General features: G+C 40.9%; 1 protein-coding gene and 1 long non-coding RNA gene across 2 annotated transcripts in view; one reads left to right on the forward strand and one right to left on the reverse strand.

Moving 5' to 3' along the window:
• Cow (Proteoglycan Cow) overlaps positions 1-26904 on the reverse strand; it is a 1009917-nt gene that overhangs the window by 349340 nt on the left and 633673 nt on the right. The window lies entirely within an intron of this gene.
• LOC143371251 (uncharacterized) overlaps positions 470-26904 on the forward strand; it is a 333517-nt gene continuing 307082 nt past the window's right edge. The window contains exon 1 of the long non-coding RNA XR_013085987.1: positions 470-481. This is a non-coding gene — a long non-coding RNA (uncharacterized LOC143371251). The remainder of the gene's footprint in view (positions 482-26904) is intronic.

The raw sequence follows: 26904 nt of genomic DNA on the forward strand, positions 1-26904 counted from the left end.
GAAACGATGCAATGTGCTTCTTTACGTGGCAAACTGAAACGTGTTGTTTTTCGTAACGCGCATCGTTATGTCGTCCCGATGAAAATGGCCCACGTAAAAAAATTGTTGGCACAATGTAAAGCCAACTTCGTTAATAAAAACAAATATTTAAAACAGTGGTAATTGTGCATAAAAGGTGCATAATTGTGCATAATTTAAGATAACAAATTTATAAATTTCCCAACAGTTAACCATCTATCCCCAAATTACTACCGATCACATTTTTTGCAAATATCTCGAAAACTAAAGGCGAACTCAATTTTTATGCACAATTGCCAAAGATTTTAAATTAACGATTTTATATAACTTGATCAAAAATGCACTGAAAACTAAACAATAATTATTTTCTTGTACCACAATTATGACGGTGATATGTCAGTTTAAATAAAATCGTGGAGCAGGATATTTCATCGCTTTTCATCGTTCATTTCGATTCTTGATTGTGTAATAAATCGATTCATATCCTGTTATGCAATATCCTGCCCCACGGTTTTATTTAAAGTGACATATTACCATCGTAATTGTAGTACAAGAAAATAAGCATTTTTTTAGTTTTCAAGCAAATCCTTTAACTTGAAATTTTGTTTATAAATTTTCTTTCATTTACAGATGGAAGTCGCGCTACAAAATATCAATGCCGCCCCCGAGGCCAACCAGCAGAATGTGGCGGAGGCGGTGGTGACGGAGGCGGTTGTTGCGGAGGCGGTGATAGCGGAGGTAGCGCCGGAAAGGGCGGAAGGGAGGGGTGCAGCCCTCCCCCGCCCCCTCCCCCCACCTCCACGTGACGAGGGGGTTTATACACAATTGAAAGATGTAAGTGTGCGGAATGTGGTTCTATGGCTTACTTTCTACTAAAATACTTTGTGCGAAGTGTTGGAATTATCAGAATGTTATTCCGTTTTAAGAAATGTCTTAATTTTTATTTTACTGTTTCAGTTACAAAAAGCGATTAAACGCCTCACCTATAGCCGGGGCCGGGGCCGCGGCCGCGGCCACGTGTACAAGAAGTACAGTGGCCGGCGAAGAGGGCAGGGCAGAGGCCGGGGAGGCGGCGGAAGTAACAGGCGCGGTGGTGGCCGGGGGGATTATAAAAATATAAATATTTTTTTTTTTAAATTTTATAATAAATTTAATTGTTTCATTTCAATTGGATACAGGGTAATCCTGGAGCGACTAGACTCAAAGAGGTGCCACCTGGCACCCCCTGCCAACGACAACCCCCCGCAGTGCATCACCGAATTTGATGCCGTTTGGCCTTCGAAGAGGTTGCAGTACCTATTAAGAAGTGAGAAATGGCCACGACGCCAATCGATTCCTTATGTTTCGCCGATGAAACTAATACTAAGAACGACGTAATTCGGATCTTAATGAAGGAAATCAGATGAAAAATTGGTTTATATAATTTCACGCTAGCTTCGTTAAAAATAATTTAATTTGTATGAAATTTGGTACGATCTTCATCGGAAAAACATAAGGAATCGATTGACGTCGTTTTCGCAGAGATCTGATGAGAAATGCGGAAGTCGTGGACATTTCTCATTTTTTATTGTATTGTTAAAGCCATAAAATTCGATGAGGCACTGCAGCAAGATGTTGGCCCCGCCACGGGGTACCAGGCGGCATCTCTTTGGCAGGCGTCGCTCCAGAATCGCCCTGTATGTCTTTCCTACAGTTATCGGCTAGCGTGGATTTCCACCGATGCTGGTGGCTCTCAATTTTCACCTTTTATAATAATTTTCTATAAGAATATAATTCTTGTCACCATTTAGTTTTTCTATTGTTTTCACTAATTTTCCAGTCGCATCTATTTCTATTTTTCTGCACGTTTTAATTAATGTTTTATACAATTCCATCTGCATAGGAGACCAGTAAAAACAATAGAAATGATCCTTTGAAATCGGATTAACGTACCCTCAGTATTGCCCCTTATACTTCAATTCACTTAACGAATTGATCAGATTAAGATTTTTATTGATTCCTAATTCTCGCACGATAGCTTAATCATTTATTTTTCTCAAAGTACACTGTCGTAGAACGTAGTATAATTCACCTTTAAAGCCGCGTATTCACCTGAGCATTCGCCCCGAATGAGCATTGCAGGAGCACCGATCAATTCAAAAACTCCACGAGAATGTAGTGAGAAGATTTTTCCCTGCCCTCCTCCCCGGCCACTGTACTTCTTGTACACGTGGCCGCGGCCGCGGCCCCGGCCCCGGCCCCGGCCCCGGCTATAGGTGAGGCGTTTAATCGCTTTTTGTAACTGAAACAGTAAAATAAAAATTAAGACATTTCTTAAAACGGAATAACATTCTGATAATTCCAACACTTCGCACAAAGTATTTTAGTAGAAAGTAAGCCATAGAACCACATTCCGCACACTTACATCTTTCAATTGTGTATAAACCCCCTCGTCACGTGGAGGTGGGGGGAGGGGGCGGGGGAGGGCTGCACCCCTCCCTTCCGCCCTTTCCGGCGCTACCTCCGCTATCACCGCCTCCGCAACAACCGCCTCCGTCACCACCGCCTCCGCCACATTCTGCTGGTTGGCCTCGGGGGCGGCATTGATATTTTGTAGCGCGACTTCCATCTGTAAATGAAAGAAAATTTATAAACAAAATTTCAAGTTAAAGGATTTGCTTGAAAACTAAAAAAATGCTTATTTTCTTGTACTACAATTACGATGGTAATATGTCACTTTAAATAAAACCGTGGGGCAGGATATTGCATAACAGGATATGAATCGATTTATTACACAATCAAGAATCGAAATGAACGATGAAAAGCGATGAAATATCCTGCTCCACGATTTTATTTAAACTGACATATCACCGTCATAATTGTGGTACAAGAAAATAATTATTGTTTAGTTTTCAGTGCATTTTTGATCAAGTTATATAAAATCGTTAATTTAAAATCTTTGGCAATTGTGCATAAAAATTGAGTTCGGCTTTAGTTTTCGAGATATTTGCAAAAAATGTGATCGGTAGTAATTTGGGGATAGATGGTTAACTGTTGGGAAATTTATAAATTTGTTATCTTAAATTATGCACAATTATGCACCTTTTATGCACAATTACCACTGTTTTAAATATTTGTTTTTATTAACGAAGTTGGCTTTACATTGTGCCAACAATTTTTTTACGTGGGCCATTTTCATCGGGACGACATAACGATGCGCGTTACGAAAAACAACACGTTTCAGTTTGCCACGTAAAGAAGCGCATTGCATCGTTTCTAACGAATTTTAGCAGGGTTTTGGATTACATGGTAGAAACTATCACGACGAGACGCTGACGGGCGAGCAGGACTTTGAAAAAGGTTACAATGTATGCACGTTACGCGATTCTGTGACGCTGAGCGGCCCACGTGCTCTTGACTACCACTGTCGACGGCGCACGTGGTGGCAAACTCTTTCGTTTCTGTATTGAAAACAGGAGGTGTTGTACTACATCTTTCGATGGTTTCCGGAGGAAAAATGTCTGTCGCGACGCGTGGAGCGAAGAAACGGCTACTGAATGTTACAAGCCCGAAAAAAAGTTAAATTTTGTCGAACAGTAATAATCTTACAATAAGAGTTTAATTTATCGTCCTACACAACGAAGACAGACATGCTGTTTTTCGTAACGCACATCGTTATATCGTCCCGACGAAAATACTTATATTGTGCATGTTGTCCATTATTTTGCTGGCGTCAATCTCGTGGTCGCCTCGTCAACGTCTCGATGGACAGTGAAGAACTCTCCAGGCAGTCCAGGGATGCCCGAAATGTCTCTGATGCACACAATGTCACTTGACGTCGATTGGTTCAAAGCCAAAACCTATCTTGGCGCCGATTGGTTTGACGTCCTGGCGTCATCACGCGAACCAATGACAATCTTGTGTGTCAGCGACATTTCTGGCAAGTGGCAACCCTGGGACAGATTTTTCTCAGTCAGGAAAGTCCCTTTTGTCGTATGGGTGTTCGATTCACCTCAAAGAATCGATTCTTGAATCGATTCAAAATCGAATTATAAGAATCGATCCTTCTAAAAAATCTGAAGCAAAGAATCGATTCTGGAAGAATCGAGATGAAAAGAATCGCCATAAAAGTTTTTTTCCCAAAATTAGTACATATACATAGAAGTCGGATTTGAATAATTTTGAAAGAATCGATATAAAAAATACTTTTACAAGGAACAATTTGGGATAGTAGTTGAAGGGCATTGTATTGAATAGAAGAAATATTTTGCTATTCATTTTAAATATTTTATTCATCATGTAATTGCCATTCTTTCATTGATAAGGAATTTCAAAACAATAATTGCTGTAAATGTTCAGGCTAGGTTAGGAGACATATGTGTATAGAGAGATTCATACGTGTCGCAATTTTTTGCGGCAATATTGTCATCTTGCACTGCCGCAAAGATTGAGTCACGTGTAAATGTCGCACGACAGGTCGCAGCGACCGGCAGCGACCCCACTATTGCAAGGGAGAAGTATGTACCTGTTTCTCTGTTACTCCAGAGACAGATAGTTACAATGCGCTTTTTTTCTGTCCTGAAATTAGCAAAGCACTTTCCTCTTTGAATACAAAAATGAACGTGGTGCCTCGCAAGATTGATATATTTTCAAATTTGTCAGCAAATTCCACCGATTGGTTCCAACGTAAAAGTTTAGTGTATTTGGTAAGTTACCAGCAGTAGGGATCGCAATACCGGTAAACCGATTTACCTAGATACACTCTCCAATTTTTACCGTTAATTCGCCAAATTCTTACCGGTAATTCGATAAATTATGTATACCAATGTAGCACATATATGCGTTCATTAATTCCGTCGATATCTACTACGTTATCAGTGAAGAAAACCTCAATTATTAATAGAGACGAAATGCGAAGTATCTCAAGAAGAACCAACTCTGATCCAAAAGAAAACTAAAAATCTGAATGAAGCCATAAAAAAAATGGACGTATTTTCAAGTAGAAAAAGTAAAGAGGAAATACCTCTAAATGGCATATGATTTCTTAATGACTATCCGACCAACAAGTGTAGAAACTGAGAGCGCTTTATCAGGAGAGCAAAGTTTGGACAAAATATGTTTTTTTGCGTGCTTATTTGTTAAATAGAATTTTTAAATAAAAAATATTTAATTATGTATGTAAGTTAAGATTCTTTTCATTGTTTTCGTGGTGAGGATCCATATTAATAAGTATTGTCAATAGTTATACAAAAATATCTATTTTGTGTTATATCATTTTACATTTTATGTTCAGAATAGTTTTATTTGCATATATTTTTTATATAATGCTCGATTAGAGTCCAAGAAAATTTTTCTTTTGTAATGTTTACTTTTATATTTTCAATGCCTTATATAATTACCAGTAAATTACCGTTGAATTGGTAATCACGGGTTTTGATTGAAAATTTTACCGAATTACCGGTAATTGAAAAAGTCGATAAATTTGCAATCACTAACCAGCAGGGCAGGCGCGAGGATGCTTATGTAAGAAAATTTCCCCAGAATTCTACACAGATTTCCTATTTAACATGTTTTGTATTTACGGAGTATAACAAACAGAATTACATATACATTTTGTTTCTGTGAAAGTTCGATTTCTTTATTATTAAGCGTCCAATATAGTTTTTTAGCGTCCCTGTCGATTAGCACCCTTATGTGGCGGCCCTGCTGCTTACCAGAACCATGCTTACTATGTTACGCGCGCGGCACCACGTGGCACCGCTGAAATCGGAACAAATGCCTGCGATATTCTCGAATTCTTTCCAACCACGCGCCACGAAAGTCAGCCATTGTTCACAGACCGCTCTGGTGAGATCGTGCGTTCGTTTACGGTTTGTGAAGTAATTGTGAGAGTTATATTACTTACGGTTTTGCGATTTCATTGTGGTCATTGATGAAACATGCCGAGAAAAGCGCTGATACACTTCGGCGTTATTCTGGACGTATTGCAGAAGTGTGAAAAATGTGAATTGTTCGATGAGGAATATAAATTGAAGTGACGCACGGATAAAGTGTGGGAAGTGTCCTCAAAAATTTGTGATAAGTTGTCACCAAACACCTTAAACTTTTACGTGAGGAACAATCGGTGGAATTTGCTGACCAATTTGAAGAAACATTTCCAAATTCCAGTGGAAGAAGATGAAGAAGGAGAAGAAGCAGTGATGGATAGCATTGATGTTTCTAACGCAAGTAATACTAGTGAAGATTTCGAGCCTCACAGTAATGCGAATAATATACGTAATAAACTTCCGCCATTATATTTTGATCTTATATTGTCTGAGGAGCAATGGAAATCTATTGCTCCCTTATCTAAAGTTTATAAAGAAAAGGGCACTCGTGGAAAATGTTATAAGATACTTAGTCGGTTGGACTGATATTATTTGCAAAGCTAGTTTTTTAAAAACGAAACTTCCGTGCGCTTATACGTTTAAATATGGCAAAATTTTCAATTCTCCGGAAGCGGAAACATATTTAAAAATATATGGCACTTGTAATGAATGCGGTGCCGAATTTAAAGCTCATTGCTTACACGAACCGGCTCCTGGCACTGGTATTGTATTAAGAGTGCACACAGTCGATGCTTCGGGAATACCGCATGAAAATAAAAGGGCGATAAAAGGAAAAAATAGAGTAGCAATTGGGCAAAAACTTTTAAATATTAAACCCAGACAATGGATAAATGAGGCAGTATCCGATTTAACATATGACGGTCCCGAACCACCTTATGTTGCGCGACAATGTACTTTGAGGAAAATCAGAGAAGAAGCCATCGTACGGGAATTAGGAATAAATAAAAATCTTGATCCCATCAATTCCTTATGTCAGTTGAAATATAAAGGGCAATATTCAGGGTACGTTAAACAGATCTCAAAGGATCATTTCTATTGTTTTTACTGGTCTCCTATGCAGATGGAATTGTATAAAACATTAATTAAAACGTGCAGAAAAATAGAAATAGATGCGACTGGAAAATTAGTGAAAACAATAGAAAAACCAAATGACGAGAAGAAACATATATTCTTATATCAAATCATTGTAAAAGGTACAAATGGTATACAACCAGTATTTCAAATGCTTTCAGAGAAGCATGATACAAATTTAATTACGTGTTGGTTGAGGGAGATCCTAAGGCACGGGGCACCAGTGCCTCCAGAAGTAGATTGTGATTATTCACTGGCCCTTTTGAATGCAAGCAGCTTAGCATTCAATGAACGTTGCTTAAAAAATTATATTGCTGGCGAAATTTTGCAAAATCCACTTCAGTGTTTCATCAGAATTGATATTGCCCATTTAATCAAAATTATTTGTAACAAAGATGTATTTCATAGAAACCATCCTAAAATTAAAGATTTCTTTGTGCGATGCGCGGGGCTAATGTCATCGTGCGATAATGTGGAAGATTTTAATACACTGCTTAGCTCAGTATTTATTGTCGCGTACAGTGAGTAGATGGCAAAGATTCTGATGGAAATGAAGTAATATGCGAGCAGAAGCGATCCTATTTATTCGAAAGAATAAAGTCATTTACATTTACGAGCGATGACGAGAATTACAAAGAATACGACGATTTAGAAACTTTAAATGAAAATGAAAATATAGTTCAATTTATAAATATTATCAGAGATGCGGCTGAAAAAATTGCAAAAGATAGTGTAGAGACAGATAGGTATAATGCATTCTATTGTCCAGAACTAGTCACATATCTAGTTAAATTGGCAAAACATTTTCCTCTCTGGACACAGGTGATGAGGGGATATTTCCCTCTGTCATCGAATGTAGCGACATCCTCTAGATGTGAGGCATATTTTAAAGATCTGAAGCATTCAGATTTGGGCGCAAATTATAAACCAATGCGCGTCGATAAATTTATCATTCACCATATCAAATCTATCGAAAGTCTTTCGAAATTGGAGCGTGCTGCAATTAAACGCACGAACGAAAAAAATGCACTGCTGCAAACTGCGGTGAGACAAGAAAAAGAAAGAAAAATCGATTTACGTGATTTTGGCGAAAATGCGCAAAACGCTACGCACACTTATCATTATTTAACGGAACAGGAAAATTGGAAAGGGTTAAATATTGAAGCCAAACCAAATAAATTAAAAGATTTACAAGAGGACGATGAAAATAAAGACAATATAATACAGAAGCCCTTAATCGAAAACCAAAATAATACTCCCAGAGGGAAATATTTAACTTCATGTCCAGATATTCATCTTACATATGATAGGCCATTAAGGAAAAGAAAAAATGAAATCTTAAGAAATGGATATAATTGTAATTTGGTTACACTTAATGGAAAAAAATATATATATTAAAAATACATGTGCATTCGACTCATTGGTTGAAATATTAACCAGTGCGTATTGCAATTATAGTTCATTTAAAAACTGGGTCGATGAAAACTCAGAAAATATATTTTTGATGTTTGTCAAAAAATACGCCATGGAGAATATCGCCCACTCCGTGTATGAAGAGCGTGGAGCTATTTTAGGTACAATATTTGAAATTCAAAATGATATTGTAGATTGTACTACAAACGCCAATTGGTTACTTACAATACTGGTAACAGACGTTTGCAGTGTAGAAGAAAATAGAATCTGCGGCAAATGTAAAGTACATTTCAGAAAATTGTTTGTAGTAGAATTTATTAGTAAATGCACAACCGAAGATTTTAAACAAAATTTTCTTAATTTTGTTGCGTAATTCTTCACTATACAAACAGGCACGTGTAAAACACGTCAATCAACAATGCATATAAAGAGAGAACCAAAATCATATGTGTTCATAGAAACTGAAATCTTTTTCCAACTAAATAAAATGGATGGAATATTTTTAAATGGCATACCTGAAAAATTTCAAATTGAAGATGCAATATATGCTTTAAGTGGCATCGTATGTCATAGCCCAGGACATTTTACAGCTTATTGCCGTAATACAGCAAGAATATGGACAGTACATAATGACATTAGTCAAAAATTGCGTACAATTCCAAAACCACAAAAGCTAAAAGTATTTCACTTGTACTCGCGGACCGTATGATCTCGCGAGTCGACCGACACCGGCATAACTTTCCCAATAAAGTGACGATAGAAATTATAAATTTGACCGGCCCGGTGTCGCACCGCACTGTAAAGTGCGGTACCACTGACTCTGTCAGTGGTCACAAGTACCAGTCATGGCACTTGTACTCGCGGATCGTACGATCTCGCGACTCGACCGACGCCGGCATAACATTGCCAAGAAAGTGACGAAGGAAATAATAAATTGAATTCACCGATTAAGTCAATTCTGAAAGGTGGCCAATCGAAATCTTTGGGCGGACAAACGTCTTCTTCATCAAAACTAACGAAATTTACCGCCTAATTAATAAAAATTAAACTTGAACGAGGTCGATTCAACCGTGTCGTAATTCTGGGCTATTTGTAATAATAATTCAAATCTAGAGAGTGGACAAACGTCTTCTACACCTAAGCTATCCAAATCCGTCGGTGGACAAACGATTCCATCGTTTAATTAATAAAAAAACGAAGTTATACGCGGTCGCTTCAACAGTATCCTTCATTTTTCGCGATTTTTATAAATAATTCGGTTCAGGAGGCTGGACAAACGTAATCTTGGGATGGACTGACGTCTTCTACATCTACGCTATCGAAATCCGTCAGTGGACAAACGATTCCATCGTTTAATTAATAAAAAATCGAAGTTGTACGCGGTCGCTTCAACAGTATCCTTCATTTTTCGCGATTTTTATAAATAATTCGGTTCAGGAGGCTGGACAAACGTAATCTTGGGATGGACTAACGTCTTCTACATCTACGCTATCGAAATCCGTCAGTGGACAAACGATTCCATCGTTTAATTAATAAAAAATCGAAGTTGTACGCGGTCGCTTCAACAGTATCCTTCATTTTTCGCGATTTTTATAAATAATTCGGTTCAGGAGGCTGGACAAACGAAATCTTGGGGTGGACAAACGTCTTCTACACCCACGCTATCCAAATCCGTCGGTGGACAAACGATTCCATCGTTTAATTAATAAAAAAAACCAAGTTATACGCGGTCGCTTCAACAGTATCCTTCATTTTTCGCGATTTTTATAAATAATTCGGTTCAGGAGGCTGGACAAACGTAATCTTGGGGTGGACAAACGTCTTCTACATCTACGCTATCGAAATCCGTCAGTGGACAAACGATTCCATCGTTTAATTAATAAAAAATCGAAGTTATACGCGGTCGCTTCAACAGTATCCTTCATTTTTCGCGATTTTTATAAATAATTCGGTTCAGGAGGCTGGACAAACGTAATCTTGGGATGGACTAACGTCTTCTACATCTACGCTATCGAAATCCGTCAGTGGACAAACGATTCCATCGTTTAATTAAAAAAAAATCGAAGTTGTACGCGGTCGCTTCAACAGTATCCTTCATTTTTCGCGATTTTTATAAATAATTCGGTTCAGGAGGCTGGACAAACGAAATCTTGGGGTGGACAAACGTCTTCTACACCCACGCTATCCAAATCCGTCGGTGGACAAACGATTCCATCGTTTAATTAATAAAAAATCGAAGTTGTACGCGGTCGCTTCAACAGTATCCTTCATTTTTCGCGATTTTTATAAATAATTCGGTTCAGGAGGCTGGACAAACGAAATCTTGGGGTGGACAAACGTCTTCTACACCTACGCTATCCAAATCCGTCGGTGGACAAACGATTCCATCGTTTAATTAATAAAAAATCGAAGTTATACGCGGTCGCTTCAACAGTATCCTTCATTTTTCGCGATTTTTATAAATAATTCGGTTCAGGAGGCTGGACAAACGTAATCTTGGGATGGACTAACGTCTTCTACATCTACGCTATCGAAATCCGTCAGTGGACAAACGATTCCATCGTTTAATTAATAAAAAATCGAAGTTGTACGCGGTCGCTTCAACAGTATCCTTCATTTTTCGCGATTTTTATAAATAATTCGGTTCAGGAGGCTGGACAAACGAAATCTTGGGGTGGACAAACGTGTTCTACACCTACGCTATCCAAATCCGTCGGTGGACAAACGATTCCATCGTTTAATTAATAAAAAATCGAAGTTATACGCGGTCGCTTCAACAGTATCCTTCATTTTTCGCGATTTTTATAAATAATTCGGTTCAGGAGGCTGGATAAACGAAATCGTGGGGTGGACAAACGTCTTCTACATCTACGGTATCGAAATGCGTCAGTGGACAAACGATTCCATCGTTTAATTAATAAAAAATCGAAGTTATACGCGGTCGCTTCAATAGTATCCTTCATTTTTCGCGATTTTTATAAATAATTCGGTTCAGGAGGCTGGACAAACGTAATATTGGGGTGTACAAACGATGCTAGATTATGGACAACCGTATCCATCATTTAAAAAGTTGAAAAGTGTTCATGGTTGGTGTTGATGACAAATTTTCTTAATTTGTTCATAACTTTTTTTTGAAGGGTGGACAAACGAAATTTTTGGGCCGACAAGCGTATACAAACGATGAACAATCATTTCCCACCGTCAAATTATAAAAAAGTTTTCATGGGGGTGCTGGTGAAAAAATTTTTTTGTTCATAACTTTTTTTCGAAGGGTGGACAAACGAAAATTTTTGTTGGATAAACGTGGACAAACGATGGACAAACGAATGCCGTATAGTTTTTTTTTAAATTTCGTATTCGGGGGTGCCAACTTCACAGACCTTACTTTACCTGGTTTCACGTGGGATGCCATGCTAAAACACACGAAAATTACATTCGAATTGCTCACTGACGTCGATATGGTCATATTTATCGAACGCGGTATACGTGGGGGTTTAAGTCAATGTTCCGGAAGATACGCACATGCCAATAACAAATACATGTCATCTTACGACCCATCGGAACAGTCATCGTACTTGATGTATTTTGACGTGAACAATTTGTACAGATGGGCAATGTGCCAGCCCCTACCATACGCCAAATTTCAATGGGTCGAACATATCACAACTTTTAACGTGTCTTCGATCGCTGTCGATTCGCCCACGGCAAACATTCTCGAGGTAGATCTGGAATATCCGCAACATCTGCACGACATTCATGCCGATCTACCGTTCTGCCCGACGCGTGCCAAACCACCTGGCAGCAGACAGGACAAGTTACTCGCGACGGTATACGATAAGCAGCGTTACGTTATCCAATATCGCAACCTGCAGCAGTGCACGCGTCACTGTCTTCGTATTACAAAGATACACCGCGTGCTTCAATTCGCTCAATCCCTCTAGCTCCGCGATTAAATCGAACTCAATACACGATTTAGAACAAACGCGACAAACGGCTTTAAGAAAAATTTGTACAAATTGATGAACAACGCGGTATTCGGTAAAACTATGTAAAATGTAGGAAATCATATGGGTGTGAAACTTTTAACATATTGGGTTGGGCGATATGGTGCAGAGGCAATGATCGCGAAACCGAATTTCCACAGCAGAAGTGTTTTTTCGGAAAATTTAATAGCTGTTAAATTGCGAAAATTCGAGGTGAAATTCAACAAACCGATATACGTGGGTATGTGCATTCTGGACATATCAAACATTTGTTAGTATGAATTTCATCACGTGTACATGTCTCCCCTGCACGCTCAAAATTGTAAAATTCTGTACACCGACACCGACAGCCTCATTTATCACATTCCATGCGACGATATCTACGAGTCCATGAAACATAATATCGATAGATTCGACACAAGCGATTATCCTACTGACAATCCCTACAGAAAATAACGGTGCGATAATGACCGAGTTCGTAGGTCTTAGAGCGAAAATGTATGCACTCCGCGTAGACGGTAAAAAAGATACGAAAAAGGCGAAAGGAGTCAAGACCAACGTCATAGCCAGAACGATAACTTTCGACGACTACGCGCAGTGTTTGCAAAGGGAGATCGAAATGGTTCGCAGGCAATCATGCATAGGGTCTAAATTGCACAAAGTGTACACCATTTCGAAATCCAAAATCGCTCTAAGTCCATACGACGACAAGCGGCATATCGTACCCGATTCGATCGACACTCTGCCCTGGGGACATTAAAATATACCATTGTAAAATACCGTTATAAAAAATATCGATGTAAAATAGAAACTACTGTATTTATTGCGTAATATAACATTCTTCCTACATGTATGGAAATTATTGTAAATAGTGGAATTATTGCATATGTGTCATTGTATATATTAACTGGGTTATAAATGGTTGAAATAATGTGTAAAAATAAAATTGTTCACACATGTATATGTATATGTACATGTACATGTATATGTATATGTATATGTATATGTAAATGCATATGTATACAGGGTGTCCCAAAAATGTCGGAGTTCCTTGAAAGGGGTGACTCAGGGGGTGATTTGAAACAACAAATCATTCCTTAGCGAAAATATTGTCCGAAGCTTCGTTAACGAGATATTAACAAAAAACCCCGACCAATTAGAGCGCGCGCCTTCCGCCCGAGCTCCCGTTGTAGCGTTGGCTACGCGGTAGGCGGCTGCGCTTGTACTACGAAGGTACGAACAAGCAAGTTGGCATGCATCGAAGGAAACCGCGTTACAGAGTTTTTTTTATAGCAGAATTTTAAATAATAATTGTTTGAAGTGAGAGAACAAGAAAATTTCATTTTCAAATAAGGCATAAACGAAAAGGTAATGTAACAGAAAATGTACGGCAAGTGATCGTAATTCGTTATTGAGGTAAAAATCCCTAGTTTAATTACGGCCAACATAAATAAATTTAAAGAATAATATTAGGTGCATGAATAAAGTCTTTCCGATTGGATTTACATAATCAGTATAAAGCAACCGAATTTCTATCGCAGTGATATTCGTAAGCTACCAGAAAAATGGCAAAAGGTAATTAACAATAATGGAAATTATTTCGATGGTTGAGTTGTTTTCATACTTTTTAAATCAAACTGTTATTGCACCATAAAATCGAACAGAATTTATTTCTACACCTAATAATCACTAATAAATTAAATAACACTCACCCCTACGAGCATTCCTTTCCTTCCTTTCCTTCCGTTTCGGAAACCTGTGTCACTAAGTAGGTCACTGTGCCGATCCTGGTCATCGGTGGACGAAAAGATTTATGGTAGGGTTGCGCCCACTGCTCAGCTGATCGCAGGTATACGACACCACCCGAAGGTAAGGATCGCAACGTCAAGTGCGTCCGGGTTAATGTACCGATTATTCTCTTCACTGCACGGCCACTAACACTAATCACTTAATTTACTTTTCATGGAACGTGTTGTTCCTACGTTATAAAATTGGTGACCCCGAAAGGGGCCGATTACTGTTAGTTGAGCAGTTGCTCGATGTGACCACCCTCAGCGTCTATGCACGCCTTCCGGCATCACTGACTCCGTTGAGAATAATCTTGACGCCAAACGCCGAATCGTACCCTCGCTGGAGGTTTGGATGTGCGGGTATTCCCGTGCAAAAGCTCGCACAGTAGCACTTGCGTTCCCGTTGTTCCCGGCGTACACCCAGAACATCACGTAATATTCTTGAGCGGTGAACATTTCTGGGACGAGATTGCTAACTGACTGACAGGATTTTTTCCAAGCAACTTCCTCTACCCCCAAGTAGTTTCTCTCGTTCCATTATGAGTTAACTCCCACCAGGAAAAGAGGCTTTAGGTAAAAAGAAGCCAGCACATTTTCGAAACACACGTGTTTTGCAGAAGTGCAGCGAACGACACATCGTACACTTCCACAAAAGCGCGCGCGCCGTCCTTTTACTGCCAATGTACCCATTGCTTCGAGGTAGGCAGCGGACACCACGTGTTTCGGTTCGAAAGGGTCCGAAGAGAAGAGAAACGGAAAGTCTTCGAGTTGCTATAAAGAAATAAATACTGTTTCCTGTTTCCCTTTTCCGATGCCCTGAGTTCACGTCTGCTACGAGGCGGAACCAGCTAAGCCATAAATTACCCAAAACAAATCGTTCTCTACCGCCGACTCGCAGGACAATACGGTAATAAACCGCGTCCCTAGCGAAATGCTTTGTCCCATCAGCCTGATTAATTTTCCATACGTCTCGCGGAGAGACACAGGAAGAAAGGGAGTAACTCGCTGACTGCGCGTAGTTCCACCTGCTTCGTCCTTCCTTCCAATTAAAGGCAGGACCCTTATCTCTCGAGTATAAGCACGCGCTCAAATTTCAAAACAAAAGCACGCGTCCGATTGGTCCTAATCTAACCAATCTACCCTGCATCCCTCTGAAGCGGCCACTGCCATGAAGAGGCCCTCTTCACAGCAACATCTCCTCCCCGAAGCCCACCTTCTCTCGCACGGAATACGTCGACGCGTGCTTTTGTTTTGAAATTCAAGCGCGTGTTTATACTTATGGGCCTTGGAGAGGTGACATGGCTGAGAAGAAGGCCTCTTCAAAACAGTGGCCGTTTAGGAGAGATGCAGAGCAGATTGGTTAGGTTACGACCAATCGGAATTCATGCCCACCTTTTCTCGCACGGAATACGTCAACGCGTGCTTTTGTTTTGTAATTCTAGCGCGTGCTTATACTCGAGAGATAAGGGATCTGTCTTTAATTTGGAGGAAACACGAAGCAGGCGGGACTACGCGCAGTAAACGAGTTACTCCCTTTCTTCCTGTATCTCTCCGCAAGGTGTATTGATGTTGGATATTACTTTTTAATTGCTAGTTCACAAAAATTAATCAGGCTGGTCGGCCAAAGCATTTTGCCAGGGTCGCGGTTTATGACTGTATTGTCCTGCGAGTCGGCGGTAGGGAACGGTTTGTTTTATGTAATTTATGGCTTAGCTGGTTCCGCCTCGTAGCTGACGTGAACTCAGGGTATTGGAAAACGGAAACTCCCTCATGGTATGCCTTTTCTTCTTTATAGCAACTCGGAAGACTTTCTGTTTCTCTTCTCTTCGGGCCCTTTCGAACCGAAACACGTGGTGTCTGCTGTCTATCTCGAAGCAACGGGTACATTGGCAGTAAAAGGACGGAGTGCGGACTTATGTGAAATCTAGGATGGGTCGTTCGTTGCAGTTCTGCAAAGCACGGGTGTTTCGAAAATGTGCTGGCTTCTTTTTACCTACAGCCTCTTGTTCTGGTGGGAGTTAACCCATAATGGAACGAGAGAAACTACTTGGGGGTAGAGGAAGTTGCTTCGAAAAAATCCTGTCAGCCAGCTAGCAATCTCATCCGAGAAATGTTCTCCGCTCAAGAATGTTATGTGATGTGCTGGGTGTACGCCCGGAACAACGGGAAAGCAAGTGCTACTGTGCGAGCTTTTGCACGGGAATACCCGCACATCCAAACCTCCAGCGAGGGTACGATTCGGCGTTTGGCGTCAAGATTATTCTCAACGGAGTCAGTGATGCCGGAAGGCGTGCATAGACGCTGAGGGTGGTCACATCGAGCAACTGCTCAACTAACAGTAATCGGCCCCTTTCGGGGTCACCAATTTTATAACGTAGGAACAACACGTTCCATGAAAAGTAAATTAAGTGATTAGTGTTAGTGGCCGTGCAGTGAAGAGAATAATCGGTACATTAACCCGGACGCACTTGACGTTGCGATCCTTACCTTCGGGTGGTGTCGTATACCTGCGATCAGCTGAGCAGTGGGCGCAACCCTACCATAAATCTTTTCGTCCACCGATGACCAGGATCGGCACAGTGACCTACTTAGTGACACAGGTTTCCGAAACGGAAGGAAAGGAAGGAAAGGAATGCTCGTAGGGGTGAGTGTTATTTAATTTATTAGTGATTATTAGGTGTAGAAATAAATTCTGTTCGATTTTATGGTGCAATAACAGTTTGATTTAAAAAGTATGAAAACAACTCAACCATCGAAATAATTTCCATTATTGTTAATTACCTTTTGCCATTTTTCTGGTAGCTTACGAATATCACTGCGATAGAAATTCGGTTGCTTTATACTGATTATGTAAATCCAATCGGAAAGACTTTATTCATGCACCTAATATTATTCTTTAAATTTATTTATGTTGGCCGTAATTAAACTAGGGATTTTTACCTCAATAACGAATTACGATCACTTGCCGTACATTTTCTGTTACATTACCTTTTCGTTTATGCCTTATTTGAAAATGAAATTTTCTTGTTCTCTCACTTCAAACAATTATTATTTAAGATTCTGCTTTAAAAAAAAAACTGAGTAACGCGGGTTCCTTCGATGCATGCCGACTTGCTTGTTCGTACCTTCGTAGTACAAGCGCAGCCGCCTACCGCGTAGCCAACGCTACAACGGGAGCTCGGGCGGATGCGCGCGCTCTGATTGCTCGGGGGTTTTTGTTAATATCTCATTAACGAAGCTTCGGAATATTTTCGCTAAGGAAAAAGTTGTTTCAAATCACCCCCTGAGTCACTCCTTTCAAGGAACTCCGACATTTTTGGGACACCCTGCATGTATATGTATATGTATATGTATATGTATATGTATATGTATATGTATATGTATATGTATATGTATATGTATATGTATATGTATATGTATATGTATATGTATATGTATATGTATATGTATATGTATATGTATATGTATATGTATATGTATATGTATATGTATATGTATATGTATATGTATATGTATATGTATATGTATATGTATATGTATATGTATATGTATATGTATATATATATGTATATGTATATGTATATGTATATGTATATGTATCATTGTATTTATTCAGCCATGTATTATTATTTTACAATACATTATTTTTATTTATCCATGAATTATGTGATTTATCAATCCCCAGCCACTTCACGTATACCTTATCCCCATTTCTACGCAACACTTCTTCCACTAGATATACATCAGGATCGGTGACGCGTTGCAGCTCGTGTTCATAGAATCCCCCAGCAACAGGTTTTCCACAGGAATCGACGAGCAGATAAGTTGCAGGCTTAGTTGCCTGTACTTTGGCTATCTTGAACACCTCCGTTGTCCAATTCGGCGTATAGCTTTATCGAAGATAGTTTTAAATTTGCTCACGCGCGCAAACTCGCCCAGCCTGAATCTCGCTGGAGCAGCGATCTTTAAGTTGCTGTACACGGTGGCTAGCAGCTTATCGGCGATCGCAGGGTAACATCACAAGGACTCATTCTGATGGTTCTATGTTTTCGCGCGTTGTACTCTGCGAGAACACGCGGTAGCGAATCGGTCCATCTATAGGTTCCATTGAGCGGAAACATTTTCCACATATTGTTCTTCAAAGTTCGATTGAAACGTTCTGATGGAGGCTTTCATCACCGAATACGTTGAATAATGATTGATGTCATGCTTTGTCAAGAGTTTCTGCACATCGGCGTTGTAAAATTCTTTTCCTTGATCGGTTTGCAAATTTTTCGGATATCGATCTCTAAATATCTTTGCAAACGCTTTAGTCACCTCAGCGCCACTTTTAGTCTTGAGCGGCAACGCCCATGCATACTTGCTCAACACATCGATGATGGTGAGTATGTAGTGGTGACCCTGGTTGAATCGCGAGTACGGATGCATTTCTACAATGTGAGCTTGCCACAGATCGTCGTATCCATGCACTATGACGCGCCTCCGAGGGAAATGTCTTCGAGCTGGGGCATGCAATGCCTCAACGAGTTGCAGCTTCTTGCGGCTATGGTTTTCTTCTTCTTTACTCTTGGATTTCGACAATGGCTGCATGTCTGATCAGAGGGGTGTCTTGGATACGAATGATGTGATAATTATCGAGTACGTGCATTATGTGTGCCCCATCGGTCCGAGGAAATTCTGGACAAGTTGCTGCTCCGTAGCAAAAGCGGTTATAGCGGTTTTGCAACGTCAGCATATCTGTCTGAAACACGACCAGCTTCCTCTCTAATTCTTCCTGCTGCTCTCTCAAAAGTGCAATGCTCTTTTCCATGTATAGTTTATTGACAGCATCTGTGTCGGCCACTGGTTGAGCTACGCGTCGTATCTTGCGTGATTTTGCATCAAACTCGGCACCGACCATACAAAGAGCGTTATCTCGCATGTAATTTCGAAGCAAACCGTTCCATTTGTAATAGTTCATTCTAGCTGCTCCACTCTTCTCGAGCTATACCCCAAATTTGTTGATCGGCATCTCGATGCATACTGTGCACATCGTCGGCGTGCTGTTTAATTTATATAACGAGGCCCACCTCGCGGAGTTCCTCATAAATCGATAGAATTTCAGGATCATGAGAGTTGTTACCAGCCTGACGCGACGATTCGAGCAAACGCAATCAATCCACAAGCTCGTTGGGATCGTCCCAGTGTACGTAATCTATCTTGTTACCGTTTACCACCATGGCTTGCGGTGTCCTTAGACCTTTCCCTGCCCTACTAGCTGATGTGCGGGGAGTAGTGGTGCAATTACGTATTTGTACTTGTGCCCCTTGTTGCTCAATATGGAATTTTTAGCACCATGCCCGCGTCTATGGGCGTTTGTCGCCAGCAGTATACTTTTGTATTTTTGTTTATCGGTATCGATGTACAGGACATCATCGGGAATTCTTTTGAAAATCAGTTCGTAAAGGCCGGGCGTTCCTCTGTATTTTACGCCACCTATGATTATATTATCATTCTTGTCTATATCGAAAGCCTTATCCCCAAGCATCGTTCCACTATTGACAAAGTATACGCCGTACACATAGCACATTGCTGTATCCCTATCGTCACTTAGGATTGCGCTGATGTATTTTTGTCCCAGCGGACCGAAATGGTTGCGAAATGTTTCTTGTCCCTCGGATGTTTGAAGTTGCTGTCGAATGGATGTTACAAATGACTCATATGGAGTAGTTTCGAAAACGTCATCATCATCAACGGTCGAGAGCAATTGCACGTTGGGAAATGTATTTATTGGCTTGGGAGGAACCGGGGGCTCGTTTGATGTGACAATCTGCCGTTTTCGCTTCGATTGAAGTGGTGTGGAGGTTACGAGTGAATATTCCGATGACGTGCGTGGTTTCCTGTTTCTCTTGTGCAACGTGTCCCAGTTCGACTGGATTTTTGTTTTAGGCGTTAATGTTTCATTCCCTACAGCGTCTATGATCGTCGGTGGCGATGTGTCAGCCTCTGCGGTATTTTCCACGATATGTTTCAAGGGTTCGACGATAGGTTTGAAGTATCCCTCCAACGCGATATCTTCCTCCATCTTGTCAGTCTTCAAAGCCTGATGTTTCTTGCGAATGGCTTCGCTGGTTTTTGCAATTTCCTTCGTTATTCTCTCGCGATCCTTAATCACCAGACTATCGATATCAATCATCGTTGTACCACAGACGATGGTTTCTCACCGACGTGTTGACGACGATTGAGCATCTCACGGTACGGCAAACTCATTAAATCCCTCTCTATAACATCCATTGGACATCGTGCTGTCCTTGTCTATTACCGCGAAACCATACTCCCGTTGCTAACAATTACGACATAAAGCGCAGAAATCCTCGTAAGACATGTCAGTGTTTACATGATCGTTGTACACATGTTTCAAGTTGGTACCATCCTGCTTAAACAGTATCAACAGATTCGCATTGTCGCGTATAAGATGTTTGGGAATCTTCGCATACGTCTGACAGAGATAGAAGCAGTCAACGTTCGAGTGGCGTCCCATTGCAAAGTATTCCCTTATCGTATCTTGCTTGTCGCATGCCACGTCATCAAAGATAAAAATGGAATTCGGAAGCGATTCGCTCGGTGTGATGACGTCACTGTTATTCGAAAATGTAAAGTAGCCAATTTCATCTATCGGAGTCAATAAATTCTCCAAATACTTATATTTTGGCTGTTGCAACGACTTGGAATACACGTACACGTTCTCGAAGCACACGCCGTGAGGACTTTCCAACATGCTGACCAGCACGTTGGTCTTTCCACAATTTGATGGGCCACAAATGAGGCAGCGTATAGTGTTTGGTAGCATGCTACCGTGTCTGCGTCTCGTTTTCGGAGACATCATTTGCGATTTATCGTCAAAATTTGTCACGCGTATCGCCACAGGTTGTCGCACGAATCGCATCCTCTCCGTGAACTGTGAAAAATGATTTTGATACGTCGAAACGGCGATGTATAGGTCTGCGCCGAAGCAAAACAGCTCATTATTCAAAATGCTTCTGATCCTGTCGGATAATTGTGATATTCGAGACCTAACCGCTGAGCAGTTGAAATATATACCAAAGATTATTCTACTGCGAGAGTTTGGCAGACACATCGATCAGTTGCGGGACAGACTCCCGGAGCATATAAAAGCCGATTGTGAGGTTCAGAAGTATCGTCGGTGCCTGGAACATTATAATCGGCCTTGGCAGCGAACGCATATCGACGGTCCACCACCATTGATTAAAAACTGCAGCGAATGTCGCCGAAGAGATTAAAGAAAGGTTGTGGTCTGTTAAATCTGGCGATAAACGCGTTACCTATCGAATTACATATTCCGGGATATCAGTTTCGCAGTCCAGGAACTCATCTGGCAAAACGATTGGCTAGAGGTGATCAAGGCATCAATCCGTTGGACGCAGCGTGTCGCGAACACGATATTGCATATTCGCGTAGCAACGACCTCGGTGAAAGGCACGCGGCAGATAAGGTTCTCGCTGACAAAGCGCGAAAACGCATCGTTGCGCGAGACTCGACTCTGGGTGAAAGATGCGCTGCTACAGCTGTTTGGGCAGCTATGAAGGCTAAGACGAAAATCGGAATGGGGATAAAAACAAAAACCCGTAAAAGGACTCCAAAGAAAGCATCGCAAAAGCGGATTCTTCCGGTGGCAAAACGAGGTGGCATATTACCACTTCTCCCGCTGCTAGGGGTTCTAGGATCGTTGACCAGCGGAGCGGCGGGGATCGCCAAGGCGGTAAACGATAATAAGGCGATCCAAAATCAGCTGCAGGAAATGCAACGTCATAATCGCTCAATGGAAGGTCGCGGACTTTATCTCGCACCATACAGGCGCAGACAGGGAATATCGAAACCAAAAAAAAAACGTCGAACAGAAAATAAAAATGACCGAGGGCGTAACTACAGATGCGCAATTAGAGGAGTTGGCAAAACGTATGCGTATTCCATTCTTTAGAGGTATTTTTATGCGCAACGCGCTACCAGCCGGAGGAGTACGTCAAAACGAGAGCGGTATCGTAAATTTGGACAATGTCGATGGACCGGGGACTCATTGGGTGGCGTATGCGAAGAGAGGGCGTCGAGCTAGATATTTCGACAGCTTTGGGAATCTTCGACCGCCTAAGGAATTGGTACAATATGTGGATAAAGATGCAGTGAATATCGAATACAATCGAACGTCTTATCAGAAGTACGATCAGAGCAATTGTGGACAACTATGTCTACGCTTTCTACAAACGATTGGCCGCAAATTTAAGGATAGACTTCTCACCACTTTGATTCAGTACGAGTCCAGTCGTACAGCTTGAAATATGTCGTTAACATTCACTCAAACCGGCAAGAGTAGCACCCTCGCGGTGAGCTACTTTCCACCCATAGATTTGAGCGACGATGATTACGAGCTTGGTCTAACAACCTTTGAAACTTATCACACAATACCGAACATCGACTCGAGGAACGATAAATTCTACTTCGCCGTATACTATGATGTCAACAGCAGCGTTGACACCAGCCATGAATACATTACGATTCCCAACGGTTCTTACGAACTAGACGCCATTGCCAAGTATTTGAAGCAGCTATTACTCGAAAGGTATCCTCAAAATCTCGGTGGCACCGATGACAAAAATGACGATGGTGGCAACGATATGTATCCTATAGTGTTGCACGCCAACAACAACACCATGAAAAGCGAGCTGTACTGTCGGTTCGCCGTATACTTTACAAAGCCCAATAACATTGGATCGTTACTGGGATTCTCTACGAATCGCGTATTAGAACCGGGACAGTCACACGAATCGGACGATCCGATTAATATCATGAACGTGAACATTATTCGCGTAGAATGTAGCGTGACCGCTGGTGCGTACAACAATCAGACACGTGTACACACGATACATGAATTTTCTCCGGGAGTCCCACCAGGATATAAGATATCGGAAACGCCCGCGCAGATCATTTACCTTCCAATCACCGCACAGGTCATTTTGAATCTAACGATACGCGTTGTGGATCAAGACGGACGGTTGCTTGATTTTCGGGATGAAGAGATTACTATCAGACTGCACGTATGACGACGACGACGACGATAATACGCGTGGTGCGAACGAAAGAGATGCCTGTATTGAACGACTCCAGAAACCCGTTTCTTCCAAGTGAAATTGTTTACAACAACAACTGAAACAGCTTTGATCACGCTAAAAAGAAGACGCGCACCACTACGGACATTGCATTTTTGAAATCATTGGGATTCATTGTACGCATTTAAGTTGAAAAAAATGGTTGACATTCTAAACATTGGAGGGAAGCCGATGTTTGATGATCGGGATTTGATTTATACACATTGCCGGGCGAAAGTTTCCTCTACCTGGAGGGGAAATTGAAGATAAATAAGCCAAACGATGCATTAACGGTGATGTTGGGAAATAATTACATGGCGTTCTTATTCGATGAGATTCGATACGAGCTGAATGGCGTGGAGATTGATCGTAACAGAAACGTTGGAATAACTAGCACGCTTAAAAACTATGTATCGCTGACACCTGGCGAAGCCAAAAATATGGAGAATGCGATGGGGCTTGAAACGACGCGATGGACCCATATTGAAAAATCATTTCAATTTTTGCCTCCCACTCAAATATTTGCTGGGATTTTGTGAGAACTACAAACGCATGATTAATAATGCGCGTCACGAATTGATTTTAATACGATCGCGCAACGATAACAATTCTCTAATAGGATCGCCGATGTTGAAGCCAGAAATTGAATTACTTAAAGTGCAATGGCGGATGCCTCACGTGACGCTAAACGATGTTACTAAGATATCGCTGTTACATGCTCTGGAAAGTGGACAAAACCTGAGCATTCGTTTTCAATCATGGGATCTGTACGAGTATCCGTTCTTACAGAGCACGACCAAGCAATCGTGGGCCGTGAAGGCATCTGCGCAGCTGGAGAAGCCGCGATGCACTATCCCTGGTCTACAGACTGAACGAAAGAATAATATAACCGAAGATGTTACTCGGTTCAACGACGGCAAAATGGCCAATGTAAAACTTTTTCTCAACTCGGAATTTTACCCATACGATGACATGAACTTGGAATTTGACAAGAATAGGCACGCCATCTTATTTAACATGTATACGCATTTTCGTAAATCGTATGACGGACATAGTTGCAACGAGGCATTATTCACCGTGGCCCAATTTTTGCAATTTGGCCCCCTCGTGGTGATTGCTTGCTCGCGACAAAATGAGTCGATCAAGAATAGCACCGTGGACGTGCGCATAGAATTTGATTGTAAAGAAAACGTACCTGCAAATACTACGGCTTACTGTCTGATTCTGCACAATCAGGTAGTTGAATACAACCCGCTGACAAATGTGGTGCGCAAAATCAATTAAATTACTGCGCTACTTGCCCGCCCTCTCCTGTACCAAATTCATACAAAATTTCATCGTGAAAATCGAGATGCTTTACGAGGAAGGCCGCATTCTCCAGTCTGTCTTGGAAGCGAACGGACCTCTAAATTGTATCGATAATGGTCGAACTAACATTTGTTGACCTGCAAGGGTTCATCGTCGATGGAAGATTTGTCGCGAAGGAAGTGGCTGTCCTACGAAAGGGAACAATTCTCCGGTACTATATTTTTGGGAGTTCGATGCCGCAATATCTTCTTACAAAATCCGACAAATCGAGCATCCGGTGGTTGGTGGCAAAACATCATGGACTACGTTGGGAAGATGGAGACGTTCCGTACAGTATGGCTAAACAGCTAATTATGAAAGCTGTAGCCGATGCGGTCGACAAGGAAGATGACACATCCCATGTCGTATACGTTAAAGGGCCGCAGAAACGCGATTGGCTCGTGGATTTCCTCGATGAAAATACGAGAGCGGACGTGATCATCGAGACGCTGGACATTGACTACGAGGATATAAAATCCCTAAATAAGCTAAATGTAGTTAATACTCTGCGAGGTGGCAGACACGGAAAGCACTGTACCATGCAAAATGTATTTAAAATATTCAACGGGTGGTCAAAACGCCAGTGGGAAATACACAAATAAAATATAATAAATTTTTAATGCATATCTGTTTTTGTTGTAATTATTATGTAGAAGTAGTACGATTCATGATCAAAGCGGTACCATACACGTATGATAGACGTTTGATAGACGTTCAGAGTGGTACGTCAGGCTTTGAAAGTGGTACAATAGACGTTTGATAGACGTTGAGAGTGATACGTTAGGCGTTGAAAGTGGTACGATGGGCGTTGAAAGTGGTACGATAGACGTTTGACAGACATTCAGAGTGGTACGTTAGGCGTTGAAAGTGGCACGATAGACGTTGAAAGTGGTCCAATACACGTTTGATACACGTTCAGAGTGGTACGATAGACGTTGAAAGTGGTTCAATAGATGTCCAATACACTTTCGATACGCGATCAAAAGTGGTGTGACCTAGTCGAAAGATGTGTCCAAAGAAGAAGGGAGAAGAATTCGAAGAACATGATAAGTGTACTCCGAGGATGGTTAGTGAATAATTCGAATATGTATAGAAGGTGAGGATGGTCAGCGAAAATGCAGGTGCCCTGTGATGAAGATGGCGAAGAACAAAGGCTTCCTACTTTGCAAAGCTATGCAACTTTATGCATGGGCCCACATGTGGGAGCTTGGAGATGCAGCGAGACCAGTTGTCTTCAAATCGTGGTCAACGTGCAGTCACTTTAACAGTTCTTTGAAACACTTTTTCCATTTTTTGTGTTAAGTGAAATAGCTTTGAAGATGATTGCTTTTGAAGGATATTATCAATCGTCAACGCATGGAAATACAATCATTAATACCGTAAGTTTCCGTTATCATATTTTAGTGAATCGTTGTGTTAGTAACTTTGAGAATTATAAGAGAAATCGGTTTCAGATTATGTCATTGCCCATGAATTTGAAACGTCCGGCTACCGCTAGGATCACCGCTGCTGCGGCAGTTATCCATTCATCCAGCCCGAAAATGTATGTGGCCTGTCGAAAAGTTGCGGTTCAAACCGAAGCAATTTGATGTGCAGAACTTTATGAGGCGGAAGCTAATCAGGATGGCGACATTTTTTAAAAAGTTTTTAAAAAATGCGATAATCCAATACACGACTACTTCGAGGATGATGAGGAATATTCGATGCATCGATATGAACAACAAACGTTTTTAGGCGATTTCGATGATGATGAAAATGTACAACTAACTATATCTCGGAATAATCACGCGTATCATCCAAAGAGTGTGGCTTGGCGAAACGTCAAAGCGGAAAATATTGATTTTGATACCTATAGGAATAAAGTATCGGGGCTTCGGGCTAGTGTTGTTGCAGTTCAAACAGACCCTGTGCAAGTTCCTATTGATTTACCATTAACTAATCTATTTGCTGATGATGTGATCGAGTGGGATAATTAAGCCAAATAAATTTTAATTATGTTTTTTTATGTTCTATATTATTCCTTCTATATTATTCCTTCTATATTATTCCTTCATATTATTCTTCCATATTATTATTTGTAACAATATATATTTCATAAACATATATTATTTCTCAATTTTATTTACCCGTGTTCCTCCTCTCACCGCCTAATTTTTAAGAGTCGCCGTTTCAATAATTATTATTTATCTGCGCTGGGAATAATGATTTCTGCTGACGCTGCATAATTCTATTTCGTTCTTCGCGCCGCCAATTGACATCATCCCGCACGGCCGCT

The sequence above is a fragment of the Andrena cerasifolii genome, chromosome 7 (assembly GCF_050908995.1).
Source record: "Andrena cerasifolii isolate SP2316 chromosome 7, iyAndCera1_principal, whole genome shotgun sequence".
NCBI classification, from domain to species: domain Eukaryota; kingdom Metazoa; phylum Arthropoda; class Insecta; order Hymenoptera; family Andrenidae; genus Andrena; species Andrena cerasifolii.